This window comes from Arachis ipaensis, chromosome B08 (assembly GCF_000816755.2).
Source record: "Arachis ipaensis cultivar K30076 chromosome B08, Araip1.1, whole genome shotgun sequence".
NCBI lineage: Eukaryota > Viridiplantae > Streptophyta > Magnoliopsida > Fabales > Fabaceae > Arachis > Arachis ipaensis.
Window position 1 is genome coordinate 83,159,855 of NC_029792.2, and position 12,767 is coordinate 83,172,621.

At 37.2% G+C, this 12,767-nt stretch overlaps 1 long non-coding RNA gene across 1 annotated transcript; it reads right to left on the bottom strand.

Annotated features, from left to right (window-relative positions):
- On the bottom strand, positions 9,402-11,999 carry LOC107611877. Its single transcript, XR_002352648.1, has 3 exons — positions 11,845-11,999; positions 11,543-11,724; positions 9,402-9,797 (listed from the first exon to the last, which is right to left on the bottom strand). It is a non-coding gene; the product is annotated as an uncharacterized LOC107611877 (long non-coding RNA).

Here is a 12,767-nt window from a genome sequence, read left to right on the forward strand (position 1 = left end):
TGCAGAAATGAGTGCCTCCATCACTGATCAGTATCCTAGGGACACCGAACCTGCTGAAGATATGCTTCTGGAGGAACTTCATCACTGTCTTAGTATCATTAGTGGGTGTTGCAAGTGCCTCTACCCATTTAGATACATAGTCTACTGCCACTAGAACATAAGTGTTTGAATATGATGGTGGGAAAGGCCTTATGAAGTCAATACCCCATACATTAAACAACTCAATCTCTAAGATCCCTTGCTGAGGTATGGCATAACTGTGAGGCAGATTACCAGCTCTCTGGCAACTATCACAGTTACGTACAAACTCTTGGGAGTCTCTATAAAGAGTAGGCCAGTAGAAGCCACATTGGAGAACCTTTGTGGCTGTTCGCTCACCTCCGAAATGTCCTCCATATTGTGATCCATGGCAATGCCATAGGATCTTCTGTGCCTCTTCTCTAGGCACACATCTACGGATTATTCCGTCTGTACATCTCTTAAAGAGATATGGTTCATCCCACAGGTAGTACTTTACATCAGAAACCAATTTTTTTGTTTGCTGCTTACTGTACTCCTTAGGTATGAATCTCACAGCTTTATAGTTTGCAATGTCTGCAAATCATGGTACTTCTTGAATGGTAAAGAGTTGCTCATCCAAAAAGGTTTCAGAGATCTCAGTAGGAGGGAGGGACACTCTTGCTACTGGTTCTATCCGGGACAAGTGATCAGCTACTTGGTTCTCGGTCCCTTTTCTATCTCTTATTTCTATATCAAACTCTTGCAGAAGCAACACCCATCTTATCAGTCTAGGTTTTGAATCCTGCTTTGTGAGGAGATATTTTAGAGCAGCATGGTCAGTGTACACAATCACTTTTGATTCTACTAAATAAGATCTGAACTTGTCAATGGCATAAACCACTGCAAGCAACTCCTTTTCTGTGGTTGTGTAATTCTTCTGCGCGTCATTTAAAACACATCTAGCATAATAAATGACATGCAGAAGCTTATCATCCCTCTATCCCAATACTGAACCAATGGCATGGTCACAGGCATCACACATTAGTTCAAATGGTAATGTCTAGTCTGGTGTAGAAATGACTGGTGCTGTGACCAGCTTGGCTTTCAGAGTCTCAAACGCCTGCAGACACTCTGTGTCAAAGACAAATCGTGTATCAGCAGCTAGTAAATTGCTCAGAGGTTTTGAAATTTTTGAAAAATCCTTTATAAACCTCCTATAGAATCCTGCATGCCCCAAAAAGCTTCTGATTGCCTTAACATTGGCAGGTGGTGGTAATTTTTCAATTACCTCTACCTTAACTTGATTCACCTATATTCCCTTATTCGAAACTTTGTGCCCAAGGACAATTCCTTCAGTCAACATAAAGTGACATTTCTCCTAGTTTAAAACCAGGTTAGTCTCTTGGCATCTTTTCAGAACAAGTGCTAGATGGTCAAGACAGGAGCTGAATAAGTCTCTAAATACTGAGAAGTCATCCATGAAGACTTCTAGAAATTTCTCTACAATATCCGAGAAGATAGAGAGCATGCACCTCTGAAAGGTTGCAGGTGCATTGCACAGACCAAATAGCATCCTTCTGTAGGCAAACACTCCAGATGGACATGTGAATGCTATTTTTTCTTGGTCCTGAGGATCTACTGCAATTTGGTTGTAACCTGAATAGCCATTCAAAAAGCAGTAGTATTCATGGCCTGCTAGTCTCTCTAGCATCTGGTCTATGAATGGTAAAGGAAAATGAACCTTTCTGATGGCTGTATTGAGCCTTCTATAGTCAATACACATACGCCACCCTGTAACTGTTCTTGTAGGAACCAGTTCATTCTTTTCATTATGAACCACTGTCATGCCTCCTTTCTTGGGGACAACCTGGACAGGGCTCACCCAGGGGCTATCAGAAATAGGATAAATAATCACAGCCTCTAGTAGCTTAGTGACCTTTTTCTGCACCACCTCCTTCATGGCTGGATTCAGCTGCCTCTGTAGTTGAACCACTGGCTTAGCATCATCCTCCAATAGGATCTTGTGCATGCATCTAGCTGGGCTAATGCCCTTAAGATCACTTATAGACCACCCAAGAGTTGTCTTGTGTGTCCTTAGCACCTGAATTAATGCTTTCTCTTCCTGTGGTTCTAAAGTAGAGCTTATGATTACCGGAAAAGTGTCATCTTCTCCCAGAAATGCATATTTCAGGGAGGGTGGTAGTGGTTTGAGCTCGGGTTTAGGAGGCTTCTCCTCTTCCTGAGGAGTGTTTAGAGGTTCTTTTATTTTCTCTCGTTCCTCTAGATCAGGCTGAACATCTTTAAAAATGTCCTCTAGCTCTGATTCGAGACTCTCAGTCATATTGACCTCTTCCACCAGGGAGTCAATGATATCAGCACTCATGCAGTCTTTTGATGTGTCTAGATGCTGCATAGGTTTGATAGCATTCAACTTAAACTCATCCTCATTGACTCTCAGGGTTATCTCCCCTTTTTGGATGTCAATGAGGGTTCGTCCAGTTGCTAGGAAAGGTCTTCCTAGAATGAGAGTTGCACTTTTGTGCTCCTCCATTTCCAGTACTACAAAGTCAGTGGGAAAGGCAAATGGCCCTACCTTGACAATCATGTCCTCAATTACACCTGATGGAATTTTAATGGAGCCATCAGGAAGTTGGAGACACATTCAGGTTGGTTTTACTTCTTCAGTCAAACCAAGTTTTTTGATAGTGGATGCAGGTATTAGGTTGATACTTGCCCCAAGATCAGATAGAGCTGTCTTGGTACAAGCATCCTCTAATATGCATGGTATCATAAGGCTTTTCGGGATCTTTAAGCTTTTCTGGTAAGCTTTTCAGAATGATTGCACTGCATTCTTTAGTGAGGAAAACTTTTTCAGTTTCTCTCCAATCCTTCTTATGACTTAAGATCTTTTTCATGAACTTAGCATAAGGGGGTATTTGCTCAAGTGCCTCTGCAAACAGAATTTTTATTTCAAGAGTCCTTATAGAGTCTGCAAAGTGGGCAAATTGTTTATCCTATTCTGCTTGGCAGAGTTTCTGAGGATAAGGCATCTTGGCTTTATATTCTTCAACCTTAGTTGCTGCAGGTTTGTTTCTGGTGCGGTTTTTACAACCACACTTACTAACTGGCAAGTGCACCGGGTCGTACCAAGTAATACCTTATGTGAGTAAGGGTCGATCCCACGAGGATTGATGGACTAAGCAACAATAGTGTTTGATAGGCTTAGTTAGACAAACAAAAATTGGTGTTGAGATGCAGTATAAAAGACATTAAACAATATAAAAAATATTGAAGAAGGGCAAGTAATTAAGTTGGGGATAATATATGGAGAAGGCAGTTAAGGTTTCAGAGTTATCTATTTTCTGGATTGACTTTTCTTATTAACTATTTTAATCATGCAAGATTTAATTCATGGCAAACTATTTGTGACTAGACCCTAATTCCTTAGACCTTCCTAGTCTCCTCTAAAGAACGAAAACAATTATTGAAAAATAAATCAAAACATGAATTAAAATAGAAAAATAATATTATCAATCCATACAATAGACAGAGCTCCTAACCTTAACAATGGAGGATTAGTTGCTCATGGAATATGAAATGTAAATTTGTATGGAATAATGTTGTGGAATATGTTGTGCTAGAACCACCCTATTGGGATCCCTTTTATAACTAATCCTAATAATTTAAAAAATTAAATTTCTAAAATTAAAATTAAAATAATATCTTTTCCTAAAATAAGATTTGAATTTAAATTAGAATTAATTAACAAGTCTTCAGCTGATGGGTGGGACCACTTGATTTGTCCATTCTACAGCTTCTAATCTGTGATTTCTGGGCTAATAACTGGGTCAAAATAGCCCAGAAATCGCCCCCAGCGTTTTTCTACATTTTCTGCACATGGCGCATGTGACGCGTCCGCGTCGTCCACGCGTTCGCGTCATTTGAGCAGATTCCAGTCCACGCGATCGCGTCAGGCATGCGACCGCGTCATTGCGATTTCCTCCATTCCGCGCGGTCGCGTGAGCCATGCGTCCGCGTCGGTATTCGCTGGTCATCTCCTTGGCTTCTTCTCTTTCTCTGCAGAAACTCCATGAAATTCCGCCAAATGCTACCTAAAATAAACAGTATTGTACAAAACTCAAAATAGCATCCATAGTGGCTAAAATATAATTAATTCTTAATTAAATTCAACAATTTAGATGCAAATTCACTAGGAAAAGATAGACAAGATGCTCACGCATCAGTTTCCTAGAGAAGTGGTTGGAGAGGCCTGCTTAAGGGGGTTGTTATTAGCACTTGCAGGTGTCTGATCCCCAATTGGCATTTGAACACCAGAATTGGGTGCTGTATGGGCGTTTAACGCCAGATTGCCACCCTTTTCTGGCGTTTGGACGCCAGAACTGGTCATCCACTGGGCGTTTAACGCCAATTTTCCCCCCTTTTCTGGTGTTTGAACGCCAAAATCATTCCTCTCTGGGCTCTTACTGTCCTCAGAGGGATTTTGGGCAGTGGCTTGGTCATCCTCTGTCAGTTGTTCTTTTCTTGGCTTTCTGCTACCTTGAGTTGAGACATTCAATGTCTTGCCACTCCTTAACTGAACAACTTGGCACTCTTCTGTTATATATTTAGATAGCTGCTGTCTTGTCTGGTTTAATTGTGTTTTCATATTCTTGTTAACATTTCTAGTGTCTTGTAGCATTTCTTTAAATTCTACTAACGGTTTTGTTATAAGAAGCAATTGCTGATTGAGTTCAACAACTTGTTCTGGAGGGCTAAGTTCAGTGGATAGTGCTTTAGCCTCTTCTTTCATGGAGGACTCACTACTTAAGTACAGATGCTGATTTCTAGCAACTGTATTAATGAACTCTTGGGCCTCTTCAATTGTCTTTCTCATGTGTATAGATCCACCAGCTGAGTGGTCTAGAGACATCTGGGCCTTTTCTGTAAGCCCGTAGTAGAAGATGTCTAACTGCACCCATTCTGAAAATATTTCAGAGGGGCATTTCCTTAGCATCTCTCTGTACCTCTCCCATGCATTATAAAGAGATTCATTATCTTCTTGTTTAAAGCCTTGGATGTCCAGTCTTAGCTGTGTCATCCTTTTTGGAGGAAAATATTGATTCAGGAATTTGTCTGATAACTGTTTTCATGTTCTTATGCTTGCTATGGGTTGGTTATTTAACCACCTCTTATCTTGATCTTTTACAGCAAATAGAAACAGTAATAATCTGTAGATATCCTGATCTACTTCCTTATCATGTACTGTGTCAGTAATTTGTAAGAACTGTGCCAGAAACTCAATAGGTTCTTCCTGTGGAAGATCGGAATATTGGCAGTTTTGCCGCACCATCATAATGAGCTGAGGGTTTAGCTCAAAATTGCTGGCTCTGATGGGAGGTATACAGATACTACTCCCATATGAAGCAGTAGTGGGGTTAGCATATGACCCCAGAGTCCTTCTGGACTGTTCATTTCCACTTAGGTCCATGATGGAGAAAGGGAGATGATGTGGATTGTAAATAAAAATTTTATTCCCCTTTTTTTTTTGAAATTAAGGAAATTAAAATAAAGTAAATGGGAAAAATGGTATAAGTTTCGAAAATTAAAAGAAGAGAAATAAACAAAATTAGAAAACTAAATTAATTAATTAATTAAAAAGATTTGAAAAATAATGGGTGAGGATTTTCGAAAAATGAAGAGAGAGAAAGTGGTTAGGCAATTTTGAAAAAGATATGTCTTAAAATTAAAGATACTTGTAAGAAAATAAATAAATAAAAGAAAAGATTTGAAAAAGATATATTTTTAAAATTTTAAAGGTTGAAACTTTCTTAACAAAAAAACACCAAACTTAAAATTTTTCAATCAAACTAATAAAATAGGACAAGTAATTCGAAAAAATAAAAAAAGAAAAAGATTTTGAAAAATTTTATAAAAGATTTTCGAAAAATATAAAAAGAAAATTGAAAAAGAATTTATTTTGAAAAAGATTTAAAGAGATAAATTTTTAAAATTGAACTTTTAACTTGACTAACAAGAAACTACCAAATTTTAAAAATTGACTAAATCAACCTAAGGAATTCGAAATTGATGAGTAAATAAAGGAAAAGATTTTTTTTTAAATTTAATGAGGAAAGAGAAAAACAATAAAATTACACCAAACTTAGAATTTTTAGATCAGAACAAAGAAAACAAACAAGAAAACTTTGAATGTCAAGATGAACACCAAGAACACTTTTTGGAAATCTTTAGGAAAATAAAAACACAAATGACACCAAACTTAAAAATTTTTATATTTTGGACACTAATAATTCGAAAATGCACAAGAAAAACAAGGAAAGACACAAAACAAGAAAAACTAAAGATCAAACAAGGAAAATAGACAAGAACAACTTGAAGATCAAGAAAGAACAAGGAACATAAAACTCGAAAATATGAAGAATAAAAAGAACATACAATTCGAAAAATTGAAGGAAAATAAAAACATGCAATTGACACCAAACTTAAAACATGAAACTAAACTCAAACAAAAGACTCAAAGGAAAATTAAAGATTAATAAATAAAATTAAGATTTTTGGAAAGAAACTAAAAGACTCAAATTTAGTGACTCTAAATAAAAAAAAGATAAATTTTTCCTAATCTAAGCAACAAGATGAACCGTCAGTTGTCCAAACTCGAACAATCCCCGGCAACGGCACCAAAAACTTGGTACACGAAATTGTGATCACACTTTTCACAACTCCGCACAACTAACCAGCAAGTGCACTGGGTCGTCCAAGTAATACCTTACGTGAGTAAAGGTCGATCCCACAGAGATTGTCGGCTTGAAGCAAGCTATGGTTATCTTATAAATCTTAGTCAGGAGATTAATGATAAAAATGATTTTGTTTAAGAAAAGTAAATAACATGAAATAAATGGTACTTGTGATTCAGTAATGAAGAACAGATTGAGGTTCCGGAGATGCTCTGTCATCTGAATCTCTGCTTTCCTAATGTCTTCTTCTCCAAACACGCATGGCTTCCTTCAATGGCAAGCTGTATGATCCTCTCGGATGAAAAATACCAGGCACAGTTTCTGCACGGCTAATCAACTGTCGGATTTCTCGTCTCGGATGAAAAATACCATGTACAGCTACCGCACGGCTAATCATCTGTCGGTTCTCACTAGTGTCGGAATAGGATCTCTCTATCCTTTTGTACACTGTCACTGCGCCCAACATTCGTGATTTTGAAGCCCGTCACAGTCATCCCTTTCCAGATTCTACTCGGAATACCACAGACAAGGTTTAGACTTTCCAGATCCCAGGAATGCTGCCAATTGGTTCTAGCCTCTACCACGAAGGTTCTAATGCCACGGACTCGGTCCGTGGATTAGAGACCCAAGAGATACGCACTCAAGCTGTCGCCCAATGACTACGTTGAGCTCAAGTAGAACGGAAGTGGTTGTCAGGCACGCGTTCATAAATTTGAGAATGATAATGAGTGTCACGGATCATCATATTCTCTACATTGAAGTACGAGTGAGTATCTTAGAACAAAATCAAGCGTGATTGAATAGAAAACAGTAGTAATTGCATTAATCCATTGAAACACAGCAAAGCTCCTCACCCCCACCTATGGGGTTTAGAGACTCATGCCGTAGGAGATACAATATGAAATGTAAAATGTCATGAGTTGCTAAATGAATCTCTAAAAGTAGTTTTTATACTAAACTAGTAACTTAGGTTTATAGAAAATGAGAAACTAAGTGCAGATAGTGCAGAAATCCACTTCCGGGGTCCACTTAGTGTGTGCTTGGGCTGAGCATTGAAGCTTTCATGTGCATAGGCCATTCTTGGAGTTAAATTCCAGCTTGGGTGCTAGTTTGGGCGTTTAACTCCAGTTCTGGTGCCAGTTCTGGCGTTTTACGCCAGAAAAGGGTCTCTAGCTGGCGTTAAATGCCGGTTTGGGCCATCAAATCTCGGGCAAAGTATGGACTATTAAATATTGCTGGAGAGCCCAAGATGTCTACTTTCCAATGCAATTGAGAGCGCGCCAATTGGGCTTCTGTAGCTCCAGAAAATCCACTTTGAGTGCAGGAGGGTCAGAATCCAACAACATCTGCAGTCCTTTCTCAGCCTCTGAATCAGATTTTTGCTCAGGTCCCTCAATTTCAGCCAGAAAATACCTGAAATTACAGAAAAACTCAAAAACTCATAGTAAAGTCCAGAAATGTGATTTTTGTATAAAAACTAATAAAAATATAATAAAAAGTAGCTAAAAGATACTAAAAACTTCCTAAAAATAATGCCAAAAAGGGTATAAATTATCCGCTCATCAATGCCCAAGCTATCAGAGTGGTGCAGCTGGAAGCGTGACATTCGATAGTGAGGGTGTTACATACCCCCTCAAAATGGTGTTGTTTGACGTTGTCCCAAAACGACGTCGTTTTAGCTACATGTCCAGGGACTAATGTGTCTTGAGCGCAATGCGCATTGCTTTACCTGAAACGTCACACCTACTACCTTCACGTAGGAGAGAGAGTGTCGTGTTAACCGGTTCAATCTGGCTTGGGGACCTATATGGCATATACCTAATAATCTTGGGGATCCTGGACCTAGTTAATTTTTCTGAGGGACAAATCTGTCGGACCGCCAAATCTTTGGGGACCTATTTGGGGTATTATTCATGAAATTATTAGTGATGAATTAGGGTTTCTTTTACTGCTTTTGCTTCTGCTATTTTTTTTTAAATTGTTGGCGATGAATTAGGATTTTTACTACTTTTGCTATTTTTTGAAATGGTTAATGTTATGGTTTTTTTACTGCTTCTGCTTCTGAAATTGTTAGTGATGATTTAGGGTTTTCTTAATTCTTTTTTGATGATTGTGTTTCAAATTCTATTTTTATGATTCTAATTTTGAAATTAATGCAAAAATTGAGGCACGGGCCTTTACTACAAGGAAATCAACATTTTGTCACGCTTTTAAAGCGTGCCAAAAAGTGCAAAAAAGTGAAGCGATAGCTTTTCTCCATGCTTTCCGAGATATTGGCACGCTTTTGAAAGGGTCACATATGCAAACGTGCCAGTTGCTTTATTACCACGTTTTTGTCAATCTATTGGCACGCTTTCATCTATTGCCACGCTTTAAATGCGTACCAAAAAATAGACATAGAGCCATGCTTTAAGAAACGTGTCTAATGGGTTGGTTTTGGCTACGCTTTAAAAGCGTGCCGGAAGGAGAATATATGGCTATGCTTTAAACATATTACCACGCTTTAAAAGTGTGGCTTTATCCTTATTAAATTAAAATAATCTTTGTATATGCTTTTACATGTACTTTAATGCGCTCCAAAAACAATCAAAAACATTGACAAAAATGTGAATATCATTTTTAAAAAATTAATGAATAGAATTAGTAGAATTCAAACCAAATTTACCATGTCATTTCTATATATGCAACGACTGTGTAAATGAAATTTATAAACATAAACAAAAATGAATTTCTAAGAAGAGAATTAAGAAATGCCATTGATTCTCAGTATCCCTCCTAGCCACATTCAAACTTCCACTTCTAGTTAATAGCAGAGTTTCATCAACCAAATTAATTGCCTATCGGGGATCAGATCCAAAAAGCTAGTCAGAAAATTGACATGTAATAGAGTGAAACCCTGAATTGGTGTCCCATGGAAAAACATTCACATGGGAAACACCTGAAAATGGATTACCACCAATGGCTTCAACTGCTTGTTTCTTGTTTCTGAGTGGTTCTGGTTCACTTGTATTCATAAACCACTAACAGTCGCACTTTTGTTCGACTCTTGAAGAATTCTCTAGTTAAGCAACCAGAATCTCGTGGTAGCCATAAGCTTTTATGCTGAAAAGACTGGGAAAAAAAGGAAGCTTAGAGTGGTTTTCTTATTGAATGAACTTGCAATATTAAAAAACAGGCCAACTGAAGAAAACAGGAAAAACAAAGACCACAACATAATGTATCTGGTTCAACAAAGCATTTATCCTTACAACTTCAGAATCAATAAGATCATATATAACTTGATATTATTCCATGCATGCAGTTTAACATCATACAGTTAACCTCATTATCATCAATAAAAGAATCTACCAGAAAAAGTAAGATATTTCAAGAGTTTATAAAGAGATAGTCACAAATTTATATAAAAGTCTAATTTTATTCATCTTAAACCAAATTTCCCAAACAAATTTCTTTACCAACAAGCCTCAGTTATTGAAACACTATATCGAAATAAATGAGAAAAGAATTTTAAATTTTTAATTGAAATTACATTATGATAATTTCATTTCAGGCATACATACTAAAAGGTGAAGAAAGTGGTGGAGGAAAATAACTTGAAAGTAATTTATGCTTCTCATCTTGTCATCAAGCCAACCAAAGAAAAGTTGGCCTGCTAGAGTGCCGGATAGCGCGACACCTGTCACAGCAGCTTGCACATTTGGAGGCAGAACACCAGGCTTTGGATCCTTTATATCTATGTAGTATATGCTCCTAGGCAACTTGGTGACAAGGGAGATGCAGAAAAGATCATAGGCATCTGTGAAAAATCCCATGCCAGCAGTCATAATTGCTGTGAAAGGGTACCACTATGTCTTTGCAAATCGAGTGCATTCAGCACTCCTAATTGTTGCCTTGCCATATCTAATTTTGATTCTGGATATTTCCCAAAATGTAATTACAAAGTTTTCTGCACAAGACAAAAAAATTGATTAAAGTATAATTTTCTTTTTTAGACACTTTATCAAATAGGTTATATGCAAGAATTACATATTGTAGGGTTAGTTAAAAAAATAAAGCTGATGTAGATCATTCATCATTCTTATGCTGATGCAATGAATTGGTAAACTACCCTTCACTTTGGTATTAAAAAACAAAACATAATCATAAATTGGGAGAGAAAAGGATATATTATATCATTCATAGTCAACAACAGCACAAAGTTGGAAAGTCTAAAATGATATTTTGTGAAGCCAGGCCCATACATGTTCGCAAAAAAGATTCCAAGCGTCTAACCACTTTTAGAAAAAGTGGTGGCATTCAACTCAACTTGAGTATATACAATGAAAAGGAAAACTTGGTAGAAGGCAATGAAAAGAGTAATAACATTTTTCCTCAATTCTATGACAAAAAAATTCCTCTCTTCTTGTCCCTACCAAATCTATAAGAAAACAAAAGCAATAAAGAGAGAAAAACAGAGAGAAGGCCAATTTTTCAGATAAGGAATATGAATCTGATGAGTGATCTATATTGAACAAAGACTAACAACATCAGAAGCATGAGGAAGCTAAAAAAGTAGTATGATGAACAAATTAATTTATTTAACCCAATGAAACTAGCTTCCTAGAAACATATATACAATATCATCATATATCACAAATCTAAAGTGCACTTGATATAAATTATAAAATGGTGCCAATCAAAGAACAAAAACATTACTATATTAAGTGAAAAAAATTGCATACTTCAACAAACACAGCATTTGCATACAAATACGAAATAGCATAATTGCTTGGTTAGAATATTCTACTCACTATTCTCTTGTTGGATACTTCAAAATCACAGTGCCACCACAATGATCAGAGTGAAAAATTCACGCTACGACACCTTCAACGAAAACAACGCACTGCAAAATCAAGTGGTGTTGTATAAATAAGTATGTATAAAAATCGCCAAGATCAAATTATCCCCAACTGCTATCAATCTTTCAATATCCCTAAAAGAGTACCACCAATAACAACAGGAAAACACATATATCAATTATTAGCATTTGACAAACACATACCAAAACAAAAGATAAAGATAAAAGTTCTAAACGAAATTTCAAGGAACTCACTTTGTACACAAGTATGTAGAACAAGTTGAGATAACTATGTAGAAAGCATGTACAAGAACAATCCATCCATTGTAGGAACAACAGAAGGAGATGATGAGCCAAGTGATTTTAAACCAATTTCAATTGGAGAAGAGTCCCATCTTTAGCTCTTAGAAAGGATTATAGGGCTACAAAGAAGGTTCTTATGGAGTAAAGAAGATGGGAATAATGGTTTACCTCTTGTGAAATGGGAATTGGTGCAAGCTCCGAAAAAGTTGGGCGGTTTAGGGGTGGGGGATGCTTTAATCGGAAATGTGTCGCTTCTGTTCAAGTGGTGGTGGCACTTTTCGAAGGAAGATTTCCCGTTGTGGAAGAAGGTTGTTTGTTCTTGTAATCAGCTGAACCTATCTGTAATGTTGTCAAAACAGCCTTTACCATCAAGAGGTGGCCCGTGGAAAGATATTTTCCAACTTAATATTAGAGAACAAGAGGTAAGAGATATGATGATCAGTGGTTTGTCTATGGAGTTGGGAAATGGCAGACGTATTAGATTCTAGTAGGATGATTGGTTACAAAGTGGCTCTTTGAAAGATAGTTTTCCGAGACTCTTCTCTATTTCAAATCAACAAGGATCTGTCATAGGGGACTGTGGATTCTGGGATGGGTTAGAGTGGATATGGAACTTTCAGTGGAGGAGAGAATTATTCCAATGGGAGCTAGAGTTACTCAATCAACTTCATGAGAGATTACAGCTAGTCAGACTAGTATCTAATAGAGAGGATACAATTATATGAAAATTTAACAGGACAGGTGTTTTTTCTACTAATTCCTTTATGCAGGTGTTGCAGAAAGAGACTCTTTCGGAGGACATCACAAGCTACAACTTCATTAGTACCATATAGAGAGGATTGGTTCCTCCAAGAGTTGAACTGTTTGCATGGTTC